Below are 10604 nucleotides of genomic sequence, written 5' to 3'. Positions count from 1 at the left end.
TACCTCAAACGGTTGGAATATCTTTGAACGCACAGAACGTTTTGATTGATCACACTGAGTAATTTGGAAGAGAAGAAGTAATTTTGTATTTTGAAATTTTCGTATCAAAACCTGTGGATTAAAGCAGGTTTATATAGTCATAACATGCCTCTTCTGAAAAGAGGCAATGGTTCACTCCAAAGGTTACACCTTTGCTGTAAGTTCATGTCTGTTCATCAAAGATTGCATCTTTTCCTGAACAGTCATCTCATTTCATGAATCAGTGTGTCACTTCATTGAAGGATTACATCCTTCTGAAGCATCATTTCGAAATATTGCAACCTTCTATAGCCTCAGTTCAGAATAATGTATCATTTCTGAAGCACCAGTTCGAAAACAATGCATCAGTTCACTTGAAACAATGCAACTGTTACTGCATGTATATATAAATGGAGGTCCGAAACTCTGCAGTAAAAATTTACTGCATTTTTCCTTGGCATTCTTTGGAATTCAAATAAAGTTTGTCCAAAAAGATAGATCTCATCGATCATTTGCCAAATCTAAATCTGAAGCCGAGCCGAGCGAGCGACGACGACGACGACGCGAGGTATCTCTTATTCTTTGTCTCACTTATTCATGTGGGAGTGTATTTCACAATATAAACACTTTAAAGCTTCTTTCTCCCACCAATGTGGGAGAATTTAGTAAGCTTTCCTATTTTTTGAGTACACTTTTCATATTGGTGTGATCTCAATTTTTCTCTTTCATTTGGTTTTTCTCCATCTTCCATTCACACTTCTCATTTACTATGAACCCAACAATCCCCCACATGAGTGGAGAATGACTATTTTTTGTAAAAGTTTTACGAACAAGTATGTGATCATCAAGCAAAAACTGATTGCATCTGGATAAGTGGATTTCCCTTTGAACTTTCCGTAGTGAACATGCATCGGATGCACTCGGGTAGATTTGATATCTTTAAACCGTCGAGCTTTAATGTACACCTAGACAATACATGTCACACAACCAGCCTTTTAACTTTTATGGTTCTCATGGTTTTATTCTTTTCAGCCATGAACACGTTCCGGTTTTATGAGAGCTTAAAGAATAGGCCTTTACTAACATTCTCTTCGAAGTGGCTTCCACTTCGCCCTCACATAGGTGATTTCTAAACGTTCAATCCTGTAGATTAAAACTGTTTGGTCAAATCTGCCAAATTTAGATAATCATTAAAAGACTTTTAACCTTAAGTCTTATCCTTGTTTTTACTATACATCGTCTACATCATGAGAATGGGTTGGGTAATTGACAATGTTGAAACTTCCAGACACAACTTTGTTTGATCTCCTTGAACCTAGCTCTTGGGATCTCCAGTCTGCTACGTAGAGTTACCGCCGTGCTGACTTGTCCTAGGCCTTAAACCTATTCCCTTGGATGTCCTTTCTACTCCTTCTCTAGATAGACCTTTTGTAAGTGGATCTGACACATTATCCTTTGACTTTACATAGTCTACAATGATAATTCCACTAGAGAGAAGTTCTCTAACGGTATTTTGTCTTCATCTTATATGATGAGATTTACCGTTATACATCATGCTCCCTGCCCTACCTATTGCCGCTTGGCTATCACAGTGTATATATACTAGTGCCACTGGCTTGGGCCAATACAGAATATCTTCTAAGTAATTTTGGAGCCATTCTGCTTCTTCATCGGCTTTATCTAATGCGATAAATTCAGATTCCATTATAGAGCGAGCGATACAAGTCTATTTGGATGATTTTCAAGAAATTGCTCCTCCACTGATAGTAAATACATATCCACTTGTGAATTTTACTTCGTTCGATCCGGTGATCCAATTTGCATCACTATATCCTTCAAGTACCGTAGGATATTTATTATAATGCAAAGCATAGTTTTGAGTGTATTTAAGATACCCCAAAACTCATTTCATTGCCATCCAATGAGTTTTGTTGGGATTACTCGTGTACCGACTCAATTTACTGATAGCACATGCTATGTCTGGTCGTGTACAGTTCATTATATATATTAAACATCCCAATACTCTTGCGTACTCCAATTGCGAGTCACTTTCACCTTCATTCTTTCGAAGAGCAAAGCTCGCATCCGATGGAGTCTTGGCAATACCGAATTTCATATACTTGAACTTGTCAAGTACCTTTTCGATATAATGAGACTGTGACAATGCCAACCCTTATAGAGTTCGATGGATTCTTATACCTAAGATCACATCTGTAACTCCAAGGTCTTTCATATCAAACTTGCTCTCGAGCATTCGTTTTGTTACATTTATGTCAGAAATGTCTCTACTGATGATCAACATATCATCCACATATAAACATACAATGACTTGGTGATTTGGAGTGTCTTTAATATAAACGCATTTATCACATTCATTTATTTTGAATCCATTTGCCAACATGGTTTGTTCAAACTTGGCATGCCATTGTTTAGGTGCTTGCTTTAGTCCATACAATGAATTAATAAGTCTACACACCTTATTCTCCTTCCCTGGAACCATAAAACCCTCAGGTTGTTCCATGTAAATTTCTTCCTCCAATTCTCCATTTAGGAAAGCGATTTTCATATCCATTTGATGGATTTCAAGACCATATACCGCAGCCAAGGCAATTAACATTCGAAGTGACGTTATCTTTGTTACTGGAGAGTATGTATCAAAGTAATCAAGTCCTTCTTTTTGTTTGAAGCCTTTTACTACAAGTCTTGCCTTGTATTTGTCAATAGTACCATCTGCTTTCATCTTTCTTTTGAAGATCCATTCAGAACTTAAAGGTTTATTTTTGGAAGGAAGGTCAACCAATTCCCATGTATGGTTGCTTAAGATTGAATATATATCACTATTGATTGCCTCTTTCCAAAAGGATAAATCTGAAGATGCCATCGCTTCCTTAAATGTTTGAGGCTCATTTTCCAAAAGAAATGTCACAAAATCCAATCCAAACGAAGTAGACGTTCTTTGACGTGTACTACGTCTTGGATTTTCTTCATTATGTTCATTCTCAATTGGTTCATCACGAGGTCGTTTAGATCCTCTACTAGACTGTTCATGTCTAATTTTATATGGGTAAATGTTTTCAAAGAATTCAGCATTATCTGATTCAATTATCGTATTTTCATTTATATCCAGATGTTCAGATTTATGAACCAAAAACCGACATGCTTTACTACTTTTAGCATATCCAATAAACACACAGTCCACCATCTTAGGTCCTATCTTAACCCTTTTAGGCACAGGAACTTGGACCTTTGCTAGACACCCCCACACTTTGAAATATTTTAAGTTGGGTTTTCTTCCTTTCCACTTTTCATAAGGAATTGATTGTCTTACTATGGAAAACTTTATTGAGTATATGGTTGGCCGTAAGGATAGCCTCCCTCCACAAGTTTTGCGGTAAACTAGAACTTATAAGTAAGGCATTCATCATTTTCTTCAAAGTTTGGTTTTTTATTTCCACAATTCTATTAGATTGAGGTGAATATGGGGTCATAGTTTGATGGATTATTCCATTCTCTACACATATTTATGCAAAGGGAGATTCATATTCTCCGCCCCTATCACTTCTTATCATTTTGATCTTTTTGTCTAACTGATTTTCAACTTCAGTTTTATATTGCCTAAATCCATCTATTGCTTTATCCGTACTATTTAGCAAGTAGACATAACAATATCTAGTGCAATCGTCAATAAAAGTTATGAAGTACTTTTTCCCACCACGTGATGGTGTTGACTTCATATCACAAATGTCAGTGTGCATTAAGTCTAAGGGATTGGAATTCCTTTCAACGGACTTATAAGGATGCTTTGCATACTTCGATTCCACACACGTTTGACACTTTGATTTATTGCACTCAAAGTTTGGAAAAACTTCTAAGTTAATCAGTTTTCATAACGTTTTGTAATTAACATGACCTAAATGTTCATGCCATAAATCATAAGATTCAAGAAAATAAGAAGAATTCGAACTTTTATTTATTTCAACAGTCATTACATTAAAGTCCTTCAGTCAGCTAGCCTTTTCCTACATACATCTCTCCTTTGCTAATTATAATTTTTCCAGAAACGGTTATACATTTGAATCCATTCTTATCTAGAGGTGAAACACAAATTAAAGTCCAACTTAACTCCGGAACATACAAGACATTGTTTATTGTCAAGACCTTTCCGGAAGTTATCTTTAAGCAAATTTTTCCTATTCCTTATACCTTAGCCGTAGCGGAGTTAGCCATGTAGATTGTTTCTTCTACTTGAGCCAGAGCGAATAACGAAAACAAATCCTTCTTGGCACATACATGGAGGGTGGCCCCAAAATCAATCCACCATTCGCGAGGATTCCCCGTCAAGTTGCATTCTGAGAACATAGCACACAGATCATCACATTCTTTGTTGGATTCAATCATATTTTCTTGATCCTTCTTCTTTCCTTTCTTTGGGGCATGACAATCTATGGACTTGTGGCCAATCTTGCCATAGTTGAATCATTTTCCCTTGAACTTTTTCTTGGGTTGATTGCTTCCTTGTTCAGCTTTTTTCATTTTCTTAGAATTGTTTTAGTCATCTTCTACAATATGTGCTCCATTAATTGTAGAATTCCCCTTTGACCTTCTTTTGGCAGCTTTATTATCCTCTTCAATACGAAGTCAGACAATAAGATTTTCAACAGTCATCTTCTTGCATTTATGATTTAAGTAATTTTTGAAGTCTTTCCACAAAGCTGGTAGCTTCTCAACTATCGCTGCTATTTGAAAAGCATCATTCACAATTAAACCTATAAAACAGTTTATGTGAGTAGAAAACAGTTTATGTGAGTATTAAGAACATTAAGAAGCAGTGTTTTATGGGTCATCGGCGTTACCTTCCTCTTAGTCACAAATGGAGATATGAGAAGCAGTCCTTTGATGGTACAGTAAATAAAAGGCCACCCCCAAAAAATTGTTCTGGTATAGAGATACTTAATCAAGTACAAGATCTTGAAGGACAACAATTATCAAGAGATCTAAAAAAAAAGGAAGAATATGTCACATAAAGTTTGAAAAGATAACTGGAACAAGAAAAGTATCTTTTTAAACTTTCATATTGGGAGTATCTCTTATTGTGACATAATTTGGATGTTATGCATATTGAAAAAAAAAAGTGAGGCTTTTATGGGGACATTTATGAATGTCAAAGGAAAGACCAAGGATACAATAAATACTCGATTAGACTTGCAAGAGATGAATATTAGGCCAGAATTGCACCTCATCCAAAAAGGGGAGAAAGTTGAAGTTCCAACTGCATGCTACACATTGCCTCCTGAAGATAAGCACAATTTTTGTTTTTTCTTAAAGAATCTAAAATTTCCTGATGGTTTTTCATCTAATATTTCTCAGTGTGTAAACTTAAAAGATTACAAGATATCTGGGTTGAAAAGTCATGATTGTCATGTTCTTCTACAACATCTACTCCCTCCTGCACTTCGTGGTATGTTGTCTAAAGAAGTGTGTGAATCAATTATTGATTTATCTTATATTTTTAGTGTGCTTGGATCCAAGGAGTTGAGAACTGATGATTTGGAACATATCAAAGTGAAAATTCCCATAACACTTTGCAAGTTAGAAAAGGTCTTTCCTCCTTTATTTTTTGATGTCATGGTGCACTTGCCTATTCATTTAGCTACAGAAGCTAAGATTGCTGGGCCTATTAATTATAGGTGGATGTATCTTGTGGAACGATGGTTGTATTTTTTGAAATCTCTCATTGGTAATAGGGCATGCCCTGAAGGTTCTATTGCAGAGGGCTATATTGCAAATGAGTGTATGACCTTGTATTCAGGGTACTTGCATAAAATTGATACAAAATTCAATCGGCCTGAAAGAAATTATGATGGGGGTGTAAAATAATATGATGGAGGTTTATATATATTTTATCAACCTGAAAAAACTTTGGGAGCTAAAAATCCATGTGAGATTTCGACCGATGAATCGGAACAAGCACATATATACATATTGAATAATTGTGATGAATTCTTACCGTATCTCAAGTATGGGAAGAACACATGTAGTCTCATTTTTATTATTTCCTTTAGGGTAATTTTCTTTCTATATGAGATTTATGATTCACTTTAATTTTGTAGAGAAATTGCACAAACTTAAAAGGATACTATTAGACACTTGTCTGATGCTGAATGGAATCGACAATTAGTTAAATGGTTAAAAGATAGGGTAAGTAATACATAACCATCAAATTTAATATTTTAATATTATATTACTCATTATAAAGTATTTAGTGCAATCTTATTCATAGGTCGCACAACTGCATAAAGGAGATGATAGTCGGATCATAAAGGAGATGATAGTCGGATCAAGCTCAAGGTAACAGTTCTCCTTAAGCTTACTCAGTTTCATGTTCGGTGTTTGTCACAACTTGGTATCAAGTACCATTGTATTTCAGTCATGCATTCATGTATCAGTTTAGTTATATATAATTATGCATAAGCCATGCATTCTCATTGTGAGAAACTTAGTTCCTCAGAACATTCAGTCATGCATTCATGAATCAATTACACATGCATCAGATATGCATGTTCAGTATGATATGTTCAGTTATCAGTCATGTCAGTTATGAGATCATATTTTAGTTACTCATGTTCAGTATGTATGTCAGTTTATGTCCTTCCCCCCATTCTCAGTCTTATTCTAGGACGAATGTTCTCAAGGGGGAGATATTGTAATACCCTTCCTTTTTTCCTAGCTCGAAATCATCTCGAGAATTATAGAAATTTATTTGAACTATGAATCCACTTTTGTACATGTGGTATTTTTAATATTTTCACTTTTTCACGTGGAAAATCGAGTGAGCTTTCTATCGATACCAATTTCGCCCAAACCCGATATCGGACCAAAAAGTTATACTCATTTTACTCCAGCATGTCAGCCTGGCAACTGAGTGATGACATATCTGATGGGCCGTCACATATCTGATGACTTATCAGACACGTCGTCAGACTTAGGCAAAACCCATCAATTTATCTCCCAGGTGATGATATATCTGACGGACCGTCACAGATCTGATAACTTATCATCCATGTCGTCAAACTTAGGCAGAAACCCACCGATTTCAGCTCCCAAGTGATGACATGTTTGACGGGCCATCACAGACCTGACGGCTTATCAGCCCATGTTTTCAAGCTTAGATAGACCAGCTCCCAGGTGATGACATGGGCTGACGGGCTATCACAGATCTGACGGCTTATCAGTCTTGATCGTCAGCTGATAATTTCAGTAACTGAGAAGTGATTTTGTAGGGGTATTTTGGTCTTTTTCCCTCACCCTAAACCTCACCCCCCACGACATAAAACACCAAAAATATGTAATTAGCTATTGGTATTTAGTTTTAAAAGCTCCCTCTTTGTTCCCAAGAACAAACTTAGGATTTCTTCTCAATTAACTTCAAGACCCCATCACACTTTCCACAAGATATTCAAGAATTAAGATTCCCAATCCAAGAACATTCAAGAAAGGTCAATTCTTTTTCAAGAATTAATCACTAAGGTATGCATAGTGTTTATTCATAGACCCCTTTCGTCCATGAAGTTCAAGAATCTCTTTTCTAAATTCAAGTTATGGATCTTTTTTATGAATTTCATGATTGGGCAGCTTTTTCATTTTGATAATGTATAATTGGATCCTATTCCATGATTAGGTAATAAACTCTATATGGATTCATGACAACCTATGATTAAACCCTTGAATGATGAAATTAGAATTGAACCATGATGTTTAATTGTTGTATAATGTTATCTACATATTCTATGCCTACAATGTGTTTGATTAAATGGATATATGAAGGAAAATGCCCAACTAGCATGATATCATGAAATCCGCATGTATCTACAAATTTATGCCTATCACATGTTTGATGAAATGCTTCAGTGAATGAATTATGGATTATGCTATTAGTCATGTGTTCAAGTAAGTCATGTTTGTCAGTTTCCTTCCATTGAGTCCTGGGGGTACTTGTACCCGAAACATTAGTTGTGTGCCTAGATCCATGTCATGTTTTCACAATACTCTCAGTCAAGCTATGAATCCTTAGACTTCAGACAGTCTTATGACTCAGAAAATCTCCATGTTCTTATGAACTCAGTCAGTTATCAGATATCAATAGTATTCCATCAGTCAACGAAATGTAGTAACTCAGTCCACGTACAGTTCAACTAATCATGTTCAGAGTCTAATCAGATGGGAGTAGGAATTAGCACTGAGTGAACCCAAGGATGGGGACACACACTGTCAGATAAGGGTGTGATCCTTAGAAGTCATCCTTGTGTTTCAGAACTATGTAGCCAGCATAAGCTGAGACATCAATACTATCTGATGAGGGTTGATGGGGTGGACAAGCACTATCAGATAAGAGCCCCACCATTCTCTCTTGGGGACACTATCAGATAAGGGTCACCCACAGCTTGTCCTTACCAGTGGCGTGATATTGACACCCTTCCAATTAGGGTTACAAATTAGACCCCAACTCAAACATAATGGCATATTAGGGGCATGTCGATTAAATAACTACCTCCCACAGTTTCAGTATCAGTATCAGTAAAAGAACTTATATAGTTCTTCAGATTTCAGGACTGTCAGATACAATCAACTTAGATACAACACAAAATTCGGTTAGTTCCATCAGATTTAGGACTGTCAAATACAGTCACTCATGTTATCAGTTATATTAGTTATCACTATGTCATGTTATCAGTATTCAAATTCAGTAATCATGTTATCATGGTATCAGTGTTAGTTATTATGTCTCATGTGTGTATTCTCACGCTCATGATAGTTAGTCCGTTCTTATTGTTCATGCATATGAATCCCTTACATTTAGCCTAACGCACATGCATACCAGTATATTCAGTCGTACTGACGCATTCGCGCTATGGTGTTTCTATACCATAGGTTCAGAGACACGAGCTCTCGAGCATCAGTAAATTTCAGATATCCGCAGTCAGAGCTAGCAGTGAGTCCTCATCCTTTGAGGACATGATTATTTCTTTATTATCTCATTAATTAGTTTATTGGTTGGAGTTAGTTGGGGACATGTCCCATCAACTCCTTATTCAGACAGCCATATTTTAGAGGCTTTCCTGACTATTATCTTTTAGATAGTTATTTTAGTTTTGTTTTGGGTGTTTTAGACCCCACCAGATGTTATGTTTTAGTTCAATTATGTGAACCTTATGGTCTTTCAGTTCACGTTTCCACTTTTATACAGTACATTATGCAGTATATAGGTACAGATATCAGTCATGGGTTAGCTTGTGGTCCTTCGGGGTCATGAGCACCGTGTAACATTTCGGGTACCAGATTTGGGGCGTTACATTACTCCACCCCCAAATGCAACAACATGGCTATGATTTTGAGGTCCAAAACACTTTTGAGCCTGCAAAATATAGAAATAAATATGTTCTATCATTATTCCATAAAATTTCAGGTAACTAATATACTTATTAATTTTACCAAACGCACATGTTTTTGAATTGCTTCAGGTTCAACGAGCTTGTTATATTTCTTTCGACTCTCATAGAAAATAGTTCCCACATCTGGTGGATTGCCATCTTTCCTGCTCTCTTTTACATCAAAGACAAACATGTCAAATAACACCTCATAAATATTTTTTTAGGAAAATAAATATGTGATAATATCTTTTCAAAAATAAAATCTTGAATAGGCTTGCTACCCATGTGATGAAGCATCGTCAACTTAGCTCGGTTCGCTACATTCCTTTGGATTTTCACCTATATTTATAAAATAATTAGCTAAATTTTAATAATACAAATAAAAATTATAAAACAAAAGGGAGTTGCATAAATCTCCACAAGGAAATCTATCTAGAAACCATTGAGTTGCAACAAATAAAATTACTTGCATACCTGAAAAGCTTCAGAAGAAAAATGTTCATTTACCAACCACTCCCATTTTTTCTTGTCTATTCCATATGACTTATTCTTCAGAGCTTGTTGAAGTGACTTATTCTTCACATATTTTCCATATAAGTATCCTCTCCATTTGTTTCATAACTCATTCATCCATCTCAAAATATGTTCACGATGATCAGTCAGTTCAACACCCTCAAATTTATCCTACAATAATCAAAATATGGGATAAGTTAATGCATAGCAAATACTATCAAACTTTTTTACCAAGAAACGACCAGAACATGAACAATATGATGAACTCAAATTTTGCAGTTGTGCGACTATCATCTCCTTTATGCAGTTGTGGGACCTATGAATAAGATTGCACTAAATACTTTAGAATGAGTAATATAATATTAAAATATTAAATTTTATGGTTATGTATTACTTATCCTATCTTTTAACCATTCAATAAATTGTCGATTCCATTCAGCATCAGACAAGTGTCTAATAGTATCCTTTTAAGTTTGTGCAATTTCTCTACAAAATTAAAGTGAATCATAAATCTCATATAGAAAGAAAATTACCCTAAAGGAAATAATAAAAATGAGACTACATGTGTTCTTCCCATACTTGAGATATGGTAAGAATTCATCACAATTCTTCAATATGTATATATGTGCTTGTTCCGATTCATCG

Source organism: Capsicum annuum, chromosome 3 (assembly GCF_002878395.1).
Source record: "Capsicum annuum cultivar UCD-10X-F1 chromosome 3, UCD10Xv1.1, whole genome shotgun sequence".
Lineage (NCBI taxonomy): Eukaryota > Viridiplantae > Streptophyta > Magnoliopsida > Solanales > Solanaceae > Capsicum > Capsicum annuum.
Note: the sequence above shows the minus strand (reverse complement) of the source record.